The sequence below is a fragment of the Lontra canadensis genome, unplaced genomic scaffold, assembly GCF_010015895.1.
Source record: "Lontra canadensis isolate GAN:19392208 unplaced genomic scaffold, GSC_riverotter_1.0 scaffold3, whole genome shotgun sequence".
Classification (NCBI taxonomy): domain Eukaryota; kingdom Metazoa; phylum Chordata; class Mammalia; order Carnivora; family Mustelidae; genus Lontra; species Lontra canadensis.
The window spans coordinates 26,286,990-26,303,434 of record NW_022630997.1 but is presented as its reverse complement, the minus strand read 5'-3'; the positions used below and the strand labels follow the sequence as shown (position 1 = coordinate 26,303,434).

Below are 16,445 nucleotides of genomic sequence, written 5' to 3'. Positions count from 1 at the left end.
AGGGAGACCAGTGAGTTCACATTCACAGTCGCTTTCTCTGCTTCAACTAGATCAGTTTTACTTTTACCCGTTTAATAGACTGATCCTCTACAAATGATTTTATTTGAAATGTAGTATGTTTGTTAAACATGTTTGAGAACTTCCACAATGATGTTGGGTCCAGGTGGCAGTAAAAACAAACACATGTTCTTTACACTACCTCTCCTGGTCTAAACCCTAAAACTAACCTAAAGTGTATGTGTATGTATATGTATATATACACACACACACATATATACATACATACACAGATATCTGAAGATGATGCTGACTTATAAGATGAATTACTCTAAATGAACCAAATATTCTGGGGGAACTGCTGAAGGACAGAAAGTTGAACTGAGATGACACGGGAGGGAACCATTGTCTGACCTTAATGAAGAGGACATCTATAAATCATGAGAGAGGCTTCAGTACTGCTACAAGCTTGGGGTTAGTGGATATAGGGAGCAGGAGGCAGTCCCGATCTAACATTTAGTGTGATCTGTGTAACATTACACCAGAAGGAACCATCTGTTTCCTCCTTCCACCTGTGTGATGCAGCAAACAGCAAAGACAATTCCTGTGAAAAGGACCACTTGGACATTACCAGCAGGGTAGTACCCAAGAGGCGTGTATACCCCAAAGGAAAATGGGAGTTCCCAGGTCCAGAGAAAATGCTAATGACTTACCCAATCTGGTAGTGTGTCCTACCTCTTCCCTAGAACCACAGAAGCAGAAAGTAATAAATAGGTAAGTACTCAGACATGTAGGCAGCTAAGAGGCAATTGAAAATGCAAACATAACACAACCAAGAATCCCCAAACATTTGAAGAAAAGCAAAGAGGAGTTCAGAAGGAGAGAATAGAGGGAGTGGAGGAGAGGATATATTAAAGAAAAACAGAAGGATGAAATATCTCATTGTCAATGAAAGACATGAAACTTTCAGTGAAAGGGCCTGCTTGGAATGAACAGAAAAACAAAAAAATCTCAGATCACACCTAGACATTCGATGGTAACACTTTAGAAAACAAAGAATAGATGATATTTTTACTTACTATCCCTAGATAAGTTAACAGCTACTGTAAAGCATATTATTTGGGAGAGGAAGGAGAATACTATCTTTCATTAGAATATTGTAAAAATGATAGGAAAAACCTGATATAGGAATATGGTCCACAAATTTAATCACATAAGCTTAGTTCCTAGGGTCTGGCTCCCAATACAAAGTTTAATGTTTTCTGGTGGCTTCTATGTCAATTGGGCAGACTTTTTTTTTTTTTTTTTTTTAAAGATTTTATTTATTTATTTATTTGACAGAGAGAGAGAGAGAGCACAAGTAGACAGAGAGGCAGGCAGAGAGAGGGGGAAGCAGGCTCACTGCCGAGCAGAGAACCCGATGCGGGGCTCGATCCCAGGACCCTGAGATCATGACCTGAGCCGAAGGCAGAGGCTTAACCCACTGAGCCACCCAGGTGCCCCTGGGCAGACTTTTAATCATGAAAGCACATGGTTCCTACCCTCACAAGGTTCACGATTTAGGACAACAAATAAGTTTGAAAGGAAACAAACATTAAGAGTGATTGTCACTGGTTTTAAGATTACAGGTGATTTTATTTTCTTTTTATAAAGTATAAGTAATATTTTACATATATTCCGCGTAGTTATTATATGTCTTTTATAATGAAAGGAATAAATCTTATAGATACTGCAAATTTACAAAGCAAACTTTACTTATAAAACAAAATGCCAGTTTTATTTATTCAGCTCCGTTCAAGGTTTGGCCATAGCAGCTGAGGGTATACACAGAGGATTAAGAATAAATCCTTGCTCACAAGGAAGATTAAATCATTGTTTATGGGGTGCTTGTGGCAGAGGGAGCTGATGAAATGGTTAGCAGGCAGATAAGCAATTATGTTTCTTTGTTGCAGAAAATAAAGGCTAACTGGAGGTAGATGTATCTTATAAAGCACAGTGTAGCTTGTTGTAGCAGAATGCTTTTCTATTCTCTAATTGGGAAATGCTTCCATCTTTTGGCTGAAGATTTACGAGATACTCTAGTCCATATCAGCAGCATACGGGCAAAGGATCTCTTAGGGTGGTAAATTTTGAGTCACGCTTATTATTATCTATGCAAGGTCAACTTAATAATTTCAAAGAGACATTGTCCCACATTTTCCTCTTAAGAGTAGGGCAATGGAATAGTAATAACATCAATTACTTTGTTTGATGAGCATTTACTCTGTGCCAGGCATTTTACATTAATTATCTTATCGGGTCTTCACAACAAATCTCTAAGGTAGGTATCACAGGCCCACATTCTCTTATCCAAACCCCTGGGGACCAGATGTGTTTTGGAAATGTGAATTTTTTTGGATTTTAAAAAGCAATTTGCCATATGGTGCAAATACTAGTAACTTTGTAACATCCCAAATTGTTATGGAACACAATATTTCTACAGAGAAATGTATGAAAATTCGCACTAAATGGAATAAAGTCCATAAATAATGTTATAATTTATTTACATAAATAAACTTACTGGCAAATGAAATTTCTTGGTAAATAAATTTTACTAGGATATAGGATATATATATAGGATATATATATGATATCTATATAGGATACATGAATACAGGCCATAAGGACTTAAACTTATTTCTTTTCTTGATTATGATAAATATTTTTTAATGAAATTTTAAATTTATATTGATGAAAAACTAATCTAAACACATGCAAGAAATAATCATCACACTTCTGGATGTTTGAGAATCTTGAACCAGGGGTTACCATTGTCTGTGAAACTAGGTTGGAGCTGGACATCTGATGAGCCACAAATGGGATTCTCAAGGGACAAAGAGGCATCACCACAAGGGGCCTTTCTACAGATTTTCCCTGGTGTTACTGGTCTCCTTAGCATAGGTTTCAGTCTAAGCAGTTTCTCTCTAATTGAATAAACTGCCGTGATCTCTTGCTCACTGATGGATGCACATTGTTCAAGGCTAGCAATTAATCCGTCACACATTTTTCACCATATGCTCTATAGAGACTTTTTAAAGCTGTGCTCATGTCATCATTATCATTATTACTACTATCTTCATAGTGATCTGCACTTAACACCATCTCAGCAATTTCCCCATCACTGAAAGAACGCATGATGGGTACATCATTATCAGTGTTCAGCACTTCTTCAGTGTCAGCTTCTTCCAATTTATTGGAACTTCCAACTTCTCCCAACTTACTTTAGGCTGATAAGACTTTTGACGTAAGTAATGATTTAAAAAAAAAAAAAGATTTTATTTATTTATTTGACAGAGAGAGAGCACATGCACAAGCAGGGGGAGCAGCAGGCAGAGGGAGAAGCAGGCTCCCCACTGAGCATGGATCCTGACATGGGGCTCGATCCCAGGACCTGAGCTAAAGGCAGACACTTAACTGACTGAGCTATCTAGGCACCCCAGTAATGAGTTTTGGTAATATCTTCTCATTGCAATCTCTGAATCTTTAAAAATCTTCATCAGTGAGGTCATTTTCTTTTCTTTTTTTTTTTTTTTAATTTATTTATTTGAGAGAAAGAGAGAGAGATCACAAGTAGGCAGAGAGGCAGGCAGAGAGAGAGGGGGAAGCAGGCTCCCTGCCAAGCAGAAAGCCCGAGGGCTTGATCCCAGGACCCTGAGATCATGATCTGGGCCAAAGGCAGAGGCTTTAACCCACTGAGCCACCCAGGCACTCCTCATTTTCAAACATCATTGGAGCCCAGTGCAGTGCCAAACATTAATTAACATTGACTTATCAACATCATTCCAAGCATTAGCAACTGCATTGATGGTATTTTTTTTTTTTAAGATTTTATTTATTTGACAGACAGAAATCACAAGTAGGCAGAGAGGCAGGCACAGAGAGAGGGGGAGGCAGGCTCCCTGCCAAGAGCCCGATGCCGGGCTCGATCCCAGGACTCTGGGATCATGACCTGAGCCGAAGGTAGAGGCTTTAACCCACTGAGCCACCCAGGCACCCCAATTGATGGCATTTTTAACACTAAATTTTTATAAAGAAAGTCTTGGATTTTCAAACATCTGTTAACTGACACAAACATGGTGTTTAGGAAAAATAAGTGTTTATAGTTGCTCTTCATAAATTTTTTTTAAAAGATTTATTTATTTGAGAAGCGGGGAGAGAGAGGGGTGAGAGAGAGAGAGAGAAAGATCACGAGCAGTAGGGGAGGGAAGAGGGAGAAGCAGGCTCCCCTCTGAGCAAGGAGCCCAACATGGGGTTCTATCCCAGGACCCTGGCCTGAGCTGAAGGCAGATGCTTAACCAACTGAGCCACTGGGGACCCTATACTTGCTCTTCATAGAGTATAGAATTCCTGGGTCACAAAGCTGTATTTTGGAAGTCACACTGAGGGAAAAGCAAATGCTGAAAACATTACTTTTCACAAGAATTTCAGGAGGGGGATGTGAAGAACAGTTGTCTAGGAATAATAATAATTTGCATCTGTCTTGCAGTCCAGATTGCTTGTAGTGAGCTTGTGCTGCTGGCACAAGGTGCTTATGTAACCAATGAGAAAAGATTCCTCTTGTTACCAATGTCTTCCTGTTTACATAATAATGCATAGGTAAGTGCATTATTCCCCCTCTCTCTCCTCAGTAAAGGAGCCTAAGGTGGGGCTGGATCCCAGGACCCTGGGATCATGGCCTGAGTCAAAGGTAGATGCTTAACCGACTGAACCACCCAGGTGCCCCTGCACATACCTTTTAAACACCTTGGATATTGGGATGCCTGGGTGGCTCAGTGGGGTAAGGGCATGTCTTGGCTCTTGGGTCATGATCCCAGGTCCTGGGATCAAGTCCTGCATGGGGCTCCTTGCACAGCAGGAAGCCTGTTTCTCCCTCTGCCTGCCACTCCTCCTGCTTGTGTTCTCTCTCTGACAAATAAATAAATAAAAATCTTAAAAAAAAATAAACACCTTGGATATAGGTTTTCCCAGTCATTGCTGATTTCGTTTTGTGTATGCCTACAGCGTTAGCACACCCAATAGTCAAACTTTGTTTGGCATCCTTGAAATCCTTCGGTGCCCTTTTGTCAGCCGTTGTTAAGATTTTTCTAGGAAAATAGCACCAGGACAGAGCTGTTTCATCAGCATTGTCAATTTGTTCTGGGCTAAGGTTTTAGTCAGGTATTATCTTAGCAAATTCATCAGTGGTTTTATAATCTGTAGGAGCTTTTTCAGATTTTAAGATACTTGATACGACCACACTTTTTACATTTCTGCAGCCAGCATTCTGAATATTCACTTTCAACACTCAGTTCTTCATGCCATATTCTAGGTTGTTTCACGACCAACAAACTAGTCATTGGCATATCTTTACTTCTTTGTTGTCGAATCTGTTCCATCAACACGTGGTCAAGATCTTTGTTTTTGGCCTTGTGCAATGTTTCTCTGTTTTTCATCAGTTCTTGGTTACGACTGTCACTACACAAGTTTAACAGCTCATCTTTCTGTCTCTTGAAGTCACAGATGGTGGTTGTTTCCAGAGCAGTCTTCAGTAAGATGTCTCACAGACACACTACCGTTATCTTCTGTAATAACTCCATTTTCTGAGCTGTGCATAAAGACCCATGTTTCCTTTTCTTCTTCTCACTGTTACTCACGGGCATGTCTTTAAGTCTTTTGGGCATTTGCACAGTAAAGTTAATCCCCAAGTCACAAAGTGTTAGCAAACAGCAGAGGGTATGTGTGATGAACAGGAGTGCTAAGACATAAATAAGTGCTAATTTTGTTTGCCCACAGCTGGGCTTTGCTGCCAAATCATCCTGGGGCCAGACTTAAAAAGATAGTTGCGGGTTTCAGAGAGTTTTTGCTTTTTTGTTTTTTATCCTATTTTGGGATTGTGGAGTAGAGGTTATGGACTCGTATTAAAAAATATCATTTTTATGATGAAAAGACTGAGGCTCAATTAGCAACTTGCCCAAGGTAATGAAGCTATTATTTGTCTTTTTCTGCTTCTGTTCAATCTCCTCAAATTCGGTCACTTTGCTGAACAAAGACTTCTTATTTCGGTATCATTGTATGCCAAGATGATTTGAGCTGAAATATTTTTAGCAAAGGAACCTGATACTCTTGGCTGTTTGACTGGCATAGTCAGAAGCTGACCCCCAAGTTGGATAATGTGAAGATGTCTTGGCAAGAAGTGGCTCGAGATGCTAAATTTATAGTCATTGAATATAGATGTTTCTTTTTGTACCAAATTATCTGTTTGGTACTTATCTGCCTAGTTATTTATTGTCCCACAATGAGCAATCAGGAAAACTGAAAGAAAACCACTCATTTCCGATTATGTCCCAAACACTCCCACAAATTTCCTTTAAATATCCACTCATTTGAAAGGTTTTTGGTTTGTTTTTTTAACTGTTCCACAAATTATATATCCCAAGTGGGACTCAGAATTATTGTTAATCAAGCTCAGAATTAAAACACATTTTAGACACTCTACTAATAAATTTCTTTCAACTTAGAATTCATGAGAATTTTGAAAGTAACCTCTTCCAGGCTTTTCTAATACCTTGGGACACAGCTAACAAATATACAAAATAAATCTAGACGGAGTGCAGATGCTCAGGGACACACACTTCGAAGCTATGGCAACTGGATCCTGAGATACCGAGTGTAGTTCTTGGAGAAGAAGCTTTGTGGCACCACCCTCATCGCTGGGCCCCATGCTGCTCCTGTAAGGACGAGCTCTGAAACACATGCTGAACTCTGTTTTCATGTTTTCTCATGACAGCAAAACCCCTCTTTGGATTTCTTTTGGTTAGAGAAAACAGATGCTAATATAGCTCTTTGGTAAAAGTGAAGCGGAAAAATGTGAACTTTCAGGGGCGTCTGGGTGGCTCAGTCGTTTAAGTGTCTGCCTTTGGCTCAGGTCACCATCCCCGGGGTCCTGGAATGGAGGCCCCACAGCTTCAGAATCTGACTCCCAGCTCAGTGGGGAGTCTGCTTCTTCCTTTCCCTGTGCCCCTCCCTCTTGCTTGTGTGTTCTCTCTCTCTTTCTCTCAAATAAATAAATAAAATCTTTTTAAAAAATGTGAACTTTCAAGAAGTGGGGGGTGCCTGTATTGTAGAAGACTGAAGACTGTTGATTCAGTCCCAAGTCCTTCCCCCTTTTCCCAGAAGGTGCAAGAGCAGTCCAAGTGCTGAGGGGTTTATAAAACGAGTAGAGCACAGGTGCTGTAATCACAGAAAAGTTTAAAATTTAGTAAGTAAATATGAGAAATGAATAAAATCCAATGAGGATTCTCTCCCTTAGGAGAGGAAGAGATCATATCTGTCAGGTAGAGCAAGATTGCTCTCACATTACTTTTCAGCACTGGTCTCTCCCATTTGGACTATACTAATAAGTACCATTTACTGGGTATCTTCTGTGTGCCAGGATGGCACACAGAGAAGCTGGTATTTAAGAAGCATCAGATTCAGAAAGGTCTGTTGACCTTGCCTAGTGTCACAAACTTCTAACTCACAAAGCCTGGGATCTACCTCTTTGACTCTAATGCCCTATTTTTTTCCTTCAACACACTCTTTCCTTTTTCCTGAGCAAATAGTCTGCATTCTTGCCTCTCCCTTCATTATAGTCTAATCTACTTTATGGTGTGTTGTTCCAAGGAGTAAAAATCTCCTGGTTGCCCAACAAAAGAACAATTCTAATGACTGGTTTGGGGGAAATCTCCTTGAACAATTAATCAAAGCACAGAGAAATTTGCTTGAGGCTTATCCTTCTTAGACATATTTCTTCTAAGAGCAAGGTGTTGCTTTGGAACCAGAGTATTTTGGCCAGTGTTGGGATGCTCTGAATTAAATTAGAATGAGCAGTGGGGTGACTATGTTTTTGGCTGTTTTTGGACTACTATCAAAGAATGCAATGCTCTTGACAGACAGTTCTATGATAGCAAAGAAAAGAGCTTTAAAAAAAAAAACCACCTTTTTAAATGTAAGCAATTCTTTCCAGCTATTTAAAAAAATACACACCTTGGCACTTGTCTTTAGCTGGAAAGAAAAGCACCTCCAAACAGCCTGAATAGTAGTGGTAGCAATGCTATCTCTTAGTGTAACTGAAATGTTTTTTCAGAAATACCAACTTTTAAAAGAGACATTGATTAATACTCACAGATCAGATTTTTACAAGATTTCATACAGATTAGTTATATATCATCCAATAAAGTAATTAAACCTATTTTATCAAAGCAGATCATGGGATATTTATTCTGATTATAGTCAATTCCCATTTTATTTCATCTTCTGAATTATTTAATTTTTACTATCTCCCAATAACAACACATGAATTCGCTAGCTCCTGGACAAATTAGTTAACAGCTTTGTGAGAGAGATTGGCTATATGCTCATCAACTGGGTTTCCTCTTCCTGAATGTGTAGGAAAACCACATTTCCCACTCTCCCCTGCAGTTAGATTGGGTTCCTTCCAACGGAATATGAGCAGCAGTAACATACATCACTTCCAGACCCAGTAAGAAATCCTTCTGGCACCCTTATTCAAGTTCTGTTTCCCCTCTGTTAAGTCCATGGAGGTCAATACTGCAGATCACCGACTGAAAGGATTCAAGGCAGTATTTTGAAGGCAGTTGCCCAGGGTAGTACTCACAATGGTAGTGTATCAGAAATGAATGAGAAACAAAACAGTGTGTGGAGTTGTTTTTTACAGCAGCTGGCTTTAATTAGTCTAATTATTATATACCTTTATCTTTCATTAAACACATAAGAAAAGTTTGGTTGTGATGTCTAATGCAATTAATGACTTTATCTCTGATTTTTAGGCATGCTTTCTATTATGTTAAGAAATTTAACACCAGAATTCAAATTATGCATATGTACATTTCTTAAAGAATATAATACCTACTCTCATAGGTCTTGCTACATCAGTAACTTCTAGTTTTAGCTGGATACCACTTTGCATTACCACTAGTTAAGCAATAAAAAATTATTACTTTGTTTTAATTAACTAATGTAAAATGATTTATATTAGATCTGTGTGATTTTAATCTTTTTAAAAAAGATTTATTTATTTATTTTAGAGAGACAGAGAGAGAGAATGAGTACGAGTTGGGGGAGGCGCAGAGGGAAAGAAAGAATCCTCAAGCAGACTCCCCGCTGAGCACAGAGTTGGACTTGGGGTTCAATCTCACAACCCTGTGATAATGACCTGAGCCGAAACTGAATTAGCCATTTAACCAACTGAGCCACCCAGGTGCTCGTGTATCATTTTAATCTTGACTGCTTTTGGAAATATATCGTACAACACAGATTCTATAACTCAGCTCTCAGTATTTTTGATATTATTCCTTAAAACAGACATTAACAGGGCGCCTGGGTGGCTCAGTGGGTTAAGCCTCTGCCTTCGGCTCAGGTCATGATCTCAGGGCCCTGGGATCGAGTCCCGCATCGGGCTCTCTGCTCAGTGGAGAGCCTGCTTCCCCCTCTCTTTCTGCCTGCCTCTCTGCCTACTTGTGATCTCTCTCTCTCTGTGTCAAATAAATAAATAAAATCTTAGTTCTCTGCTAAGCAGAGAGCTTGATGTGGGACTCAATCCCAGGACTCTGGGATCATGACCTGAGCCGAAGGCAGAGGCTTAACCCACTGAGCCACCCAGGCACCCTACTTGTTGATTTCTGATAAATCCTTTTTGGTGTAGTTTAAGAGTTTGAGACTCTAATGTCTGTGTAATAACGCTCTTTCTAATTTATAGCTTTCAAGAAAATTAAAGAAGACCTAATTGAACTGTTAGGTGGTAAGTCTTTAAAAATAATTTCAGATAATAAGTCACTCTTGTTTTTGGCATCTAATTTGAAAGCTGCTTAAAGAATTGGGTGATGGGGGCGCCTGGGTGGCTCAGTGGGTTAAAGCCTCTGCCTTCGGCTCAGGTCATGATCCCAGGGTCCTGGGATCAAGCCCCACATGGGGCTCTCTGCTCAGCAGGGAGCCTGCTTCCCTTCCTCTCTCTCTGCCTGCCTCTCTGCCTACTTGTGATCTCTTTCTGTCAAATAAATAAATAAAATCTTAAAAAAAAAAAAGAATTGGGTGATGTTGTCATAAAGTCTTTCTATTCCTACATTATTTTCTGTATAAGCCAATTTTACTTATTTATTTTTAGATTTTATTTATTTATTTGACAGAGAGTGGGAGAATGAGGGAAAGCACAAGCATGGGGAGCAGCAAAAGGAGAGGGAGAAGCAGGCTCCCCACTGAGCAGGGAGCCTGAGGTGGGTCTTGATGTGGGGCTTGATCCCAAGATGCTAAGACCATGACCAGAGCCAAAGGCAGACGCCAAAGGCAGACGCCTTTGGCTATGGTCATGGTCTTTGTCTCAGCCTAACCCACTGAGCCACCCAGGCACCCCTATTAGGCAACTATATGCTTACACATATAAAAATGAAAAACAGCAACAGAAATGATAATCTGTCCCATTTTAGATATAATATTCTTCCATGAGCACATGAATTAATGGAAAAATAAATCCCCATTAATCTCAATAAATGGTATGTTTCTGAAAATTTCTACTTAAATGTTAGTAATTATCAAAAATATTTAATATATTTATATTGTTTTAACTTCTTGTAAAATAATAATAATTGTCATGATAACTACAGAACTGTGCTTTTAACTTGGAATAAAAAATAACATCTATATAAGGATTTTTGTTTGAGAGACATGATAAGGTGATTAATAAAAGCCTATTTAACACAAACACTTCATTAGGGTAAAAAATTTATATTAGGGTAAAATTCTGGGGGAGTTGGGATGAAAGGAATTTGGGAAATAAAACCAATGCTAGTTTTCTGACTGTTAGAGAGGAGCTTGTTCATGCAGTTTTTAAAAATGTGTGTCATCCTCAAAATTGCTAATATGAGATCATACTATACTAATTATTCATACCTTGGTATTTTTTTCTTGTGTATCTGTTTTTTAAGAAATGGGTTATGCTTGGGCATGTCACTTAATTTTTCAGAACCTTGTTTTATTCCCCGCCCCCAATAAAATAAGAAAGTTGAACCAGACTGTCAGGTCCATTATATGTCCCTAATATTCTACACTTCTGTGACCAAAGACTCAAATATATTCTTTTAGATAACTGAAAATGAACAGTATGTAAATATGCATTTCTTTTTTCTTCTTCCTCATTTCCCCTCTTCCTTTCTTCCCTCCCTTCCTCCTAATCACAAAGGTCCTATTGGCATACAGCAAAGATTGCATTTTTTGAGGGATTTATTGAAGCTAATCTCACTATTTATCAATTAATCACAGTAATTCAATGGCTTTCTTTAATGAAAAATGGCCATGCTATTCATGCCATCATTATATTCCCTAGTAATTGAAATCCAAAAAGTGCAGTATTTTCTACAATAAAAAGATCATGCTGGCACAATCCTAGTTCCTCTTTCTGAGGAAGCTAGAATCTTAAAATAGGTCATCAGAAATAGAACTCTTTGGAATAGATAAATGCAGTAGAAAGTCTATAATTGTTGTTGAATATGTATGTGAGGTCCACTAGCACTGCCCTGTGTATTTTGAAAGCAATGCAAGACATGATCTATAAATAGGACCATTTTGATTTTAAGTAGTTCCATTTTGGCAATGGAATGTTGTTGTTTTTCTTATTTGCTATGTTGTGAGCAGTGACAAAAGGTCTTGAGCTTTTCTTTCCTGCCCAACACTTCCATGGGGTTAGATCTTTCTGTGTGGATTTGTGGAGAACTGAGATTGTTAGATTAGGGATACAAAGAGAAAGAAACAGTTAACATCCAATTGACTGACTTCCAAAAAAGGGCATACAGAGAGAGACCCCATGAGAAGTGATGGTTGCTGGCCAGTGACTGCAGACCACCCCCAACATTTGAATGAGCATGCCACTCTGTGTAGAGAAGCCATACATGCTGTTGTCGTCACCAGGAGGCCCTTATAGCATCTGCACTTGGCTTCTTGCACCAACCAGGTGAAGGATGTCCACCTGTGCCCTAAGACTTTGCTAGACTCCCACTTGACCTGCTCTCTATGGATTTCACCCTTGCCAATGGGACACACTTTTCAGAACAGTCTGAGTTCCTTCACCACCAGAGAAAACTGAAGATGGAGTAGAATCAGAAGCCCCAGCTTTGGCACTTGAAAGGGTCTAGACAGTGGGAAACCCATTCCAAGTTAAGTGTATATATTTTTATTAGGAAATACTAAGGTGTTAAGGATAATGAAATAGCATATAAGAAAGTATACAGCATTGATTTATTTATACATTCAAATAATAAACTTTTATTGAATACCTAATGAAAACTTACAATAGCTCATATTCTGAACCAGGCCCTGTGCCTAGGTACTAGGGACACCAAAAAAATTTTTTTAAAAAGGCCACACCATCATAGTCTTCAAGGACATTATCCTTGGATGTTAGAAGTCCATAGCACACCTGCAGGACTTCATTCACTGAACAAATATTTATTGAGCATCTACTATTTACCAGGCACTGTTGTGAATACTAGGGATATAGTGGTGAACAAGATGGATGAGATCCTGGTCTTGTAAGCTTACGTTGTGGTGGGGAAGATATAGTGTAAACAAATCAGGTAATTTCAGTTGTTATAAGTGCTATGAAGAAGGTAAAATAGGCCAATGTGATAGAAAGTAACCGGTTGGAGGATGAAGGGAACAAGTTCATGTAGTGTGGGCAAGATAGTCTCATTGGGGAAGGTGTTTGAAATGAACACTGAATAATAAGGAGTTAGTAACACCAAGACACTTGGAAAGCAGAGATGGAACGGAAAGCACAGGAGCTCTCAGACAAGTATAGTCTAGTGTGTTCTAGAAAGGTAGTCAATGGTACAGTCTCTGCAGGCTCACAGGAGCGGGGAGCCTCATTCAGTAAGGAGGTGATGGGATCTTTACGGCTTAACATAACAATGAGTGCTTAATAAAAGAGTGGTATTTTTCCTTCTTTCCTCTGATGAACTACTTTAAAAAATGTTTACTACAAATGTAAGAAGAGCTTTAATACCCTCCCCTATTCCACACCTCTAGTCCTGCTCCCCAGAGGCAACCACTCTTACAATTTTAGTTCTTTTGGCATATCTTTGAATAGCATGCTCCTAGTCTTATTTCTTCTCATATCAATTATAGATATCATCTATTTACTTCCTATAATGACAAGCATTTAGCCAAAGAGCCTTATGGTTATATGTTCTTCCTCTACTGGCTATCTCTGCACCTCAACAAAATAAACTTGGACATCCCGATCCTTTGTCTCTTGGCTCCCACATTGTAAGACTGACAGGTTATAGACCCAGTTCTCCCCATTGCTTCTCTTCCTCCACATCTCTGCAGCCTCCTATGGCTCATAGAATGTAATTCCCACTCTCTTTAGCATGTCATACCGGGTCCTCTAGGGTCTAGGCCCAGCCTACTTTTTTCATTTCCTGTCGTCATCCATGTTAGCAATACTCACAGTCACAGTGAACTACGTACTCACAGTAGTACATGGTTTTGGAAACTCTGGCATGTTCTTGTCTTGTTCTCATTGCCTGAAAACTGCCTCCCTTGGCAGTTCCCTGCCACTTATTCATTTTAGCCCACATGGCACTTTAAGAAATCTTTCCTGGGTTCATGACATTTATGAAATTGAAAAATATTTACTGAGCGGCTGTTTCATGCAAGGCACTGTTTCAGGTGTCAGGGCTCTAGTGGCCCAAGACACACACTCATGAGCTCACATTCTAGCGACTTAAGAAGTAGATCTAATAAAAATAATCATAAAATCCACTATGTGTCAGGACTGTATTAAATGAGTCACATGTGCTATTTTAATCTTTACAACTTCATAAGACTTGAAAAAGTAAAATATTCTTCCTGAGGTCACTTCCTATAATGAGCTTATATTCAAACTCAAATCTGTCTGACTTCAGAGCTATTACTCTTAAGCTATACTCACTCTGCCCCTATTATTCCTTGTACACGTCTACCATAACATTAGCCAAATTGTTTTGAAATTGTACATGGGGTTCCCCATATAAACCACAAGGCATACAAAATTATTTGTGTTGATTATTTTCTCAATGTTCTCAGATGCTACAGAAGTAGTACCACTGTAGATGCACAGGAGAGAAATGAATGCATTACACATATAGGGTACCTTCAGAAATTAGAGATTAATTCTTTCTTGAAATTTCATTCTGAGAAGGGCTTGCTTTAGACTGAAGGCTTCTTAAGGGTAGAAACATTTGATGCGTATTGGGTGCTTGACAAATTTTTGTTGAATCTGCCATTGAAACCTTTGTAATCAATATATACTCAGTTTCAGGGCTGAAAAACTATGTCAGTCCCACTTTTGGAGGTGACTTTGCACAGAAGGTAGGCACTTGGTCTTCTTTTAATAGAATTACAGGGGTGTTGGGTTTAACCTTTGAGAGGCCGTAGAATGCAGTGGTTAACTGTACACCCTATAGAGCCAGATTACCCAGATTCCAATTCCATTGTTTACTATGTACACACATTTAAGAGGTGACGATGAACCATGCGTCAGGCACTTTCATAAGTACTTTACAAATATTACCTGAATGAAACTTCTTAACACTTCCATGTTAATCTCTGTGGTAGCTTTACTACTCTTTACTAGCTCCATGCCTCAGGTTTCTTTTCTAAAATATTTTATTTATTTATTTGACAGAGATTACAAGTGGGCAGAGAGGCAGGCAGAGAGAGAGGGAGAAGCAGGCTCCCCACTGAGCAGAGAGCCTGATGCGGGGCTTGATGCCAGGAGCCTGGGATCATGACCTGAGCTGAAGGCAGAGGCTTTAACCCACTGAGCCACCCAGGCGCCCCCTCAGTTTTCTTTTCTGTTCAAGGGGGATAATAACAAAAAAACACCTCACAGGGTTTACCATTAAGATTGAGTGAATATAAAGTGCTTAGTCTCTGGCACATGGCAAGTTAGCTGTGACTGGTAGAGTACCAGTAGAGGCTGTGAGGAGAGAAGGAAATCAGCTTAATGTAATTTAACAATTTTTTCATCTTATGCTAATGCTCACTTCAAGGGGACAGATGGAATTATTTGGAATGGGGACGATATTTGAAGCATCTCTGTCAAGTTGGCTCTGTTTCTAAGGGAAAACCCAGTGGCTGGTGCTGAAATGGAAAATATAGGGAAAAAGTACCTCTGAAACCTGTCCACTTTTTTGTATCTGCGAATCCATGTTATCATCTCTTGCTGGGATGGCTGCCTTCGTCTCCTAACCAGTTCAGCAACTCTTCTTTGGCTGCCTTCATTCTCTGCTCCAGGAGATTAACCTTTTCAAAACACAGAGGAAAATTAGATTGTATCGTGCTCATGCTTAAAACTGTCCACTGGTTTCTCATTGTCCTTAGATTAAGGACGTCAATCAGTGCTTAGTTGACTGAGTCTTGTAGGATCCAGTCTTAGCCTGTCCCTGCAAACTTGGTTTGGGCCATCCCTCCCCACAGTCTTCACCCCAGCCACATCTGCCTTCATTCATTGTTCAACAAATATTTATTTGATCACCACGGATTTATATAGTCACAGTGACCAGGAGAAACAGTTCTTGTACTCAAAGAACTTATATTTGAGGAGGTGGGGGAACAACAAACAACAAAAATCAGATGAATATATATTCATGGTGGTATATAAGTATGAAAATAGAATTGAGCTCACAAATTAAAAAAAAAGGGGGCCCATTGGGATAAGGTAGACAGGAAGTCTTCTCTTAGAAGTTACTATTATAGTGAGTTGAACCTCTGCCTTTGGCTCAGATCATGATCCCAGGGTCCTGGAATTGAGCCCCGTACTGGGCTCTCTGCTCAGTGGGGAGCCTGTTTCCCCCTCTCTCTCTGTCTGCTGCTCTGCCTACTTGTGATCTCTCTCTCTCTCTCTCTCTCTGTCAAATAAATAAATAAATAAAATCCTAAAAAAAAAAAAAAAGAAGTTACTATTATAGAGAGATCTAAAGGGGAAAGAACAGTGAGCCACATGACGAATGGGGAGGAGGGAACAACCAATGCAAAGGTTCATATATGCGAGAGAGAACCTGGTCAAGTACCCAGAGCAGACACCCTCACTGCATAAAGGGAAGAGGGAAGTGAGGATGGCCAGTGGGTGATCCTACAAGGCCTGACAGATCATAGTAAAGAATTAGAAAATTTTTTTTCCTTTTTACCTTAGAAAATCTCAAAAATTGTTTTTAAAAATTAGAAGTGTAGCACAAAGTACATTGTTTCATGTAGAGACGATGATCCACCTAGATCCACCAGTTATTACCTTTTTACCACATTTGCTTTTTTGTTCCTATTTTCCCTGTTCTATTTTCTTGTTCCCTCTCACTTCTCTTTTGTTTTTGTTTCATTTTTCGGCCAAATCTTTTGAAGGT

The 16,445-nt window shown here is 39.3% G+C and overlaps 1 protein-coding gene across 2 annotated transcripts in view; it reads right to left on the bottom strand.

The window, feature by feature from the left end:
- The window catches only part of PANK1 (pantothenate kinase 1), a 108,502-nt gene that overhangs the window by 86,982 nt on the left and 5,075 nt on the right, over nucleotides 1–16,445 (bottom strand). For both annotated transcript variants that reach the window (XM_032836844.1, XM_032836852.1), the window contains exon 2: nucleotides 15,219–15,351. The gene's annotated coding sequence lies outside the window, so the exon portion shown is untranslated. The remainder of the gene's footprint in view (nucleotides 1–15,218; nucleotides 15,352–16,445) is intronic.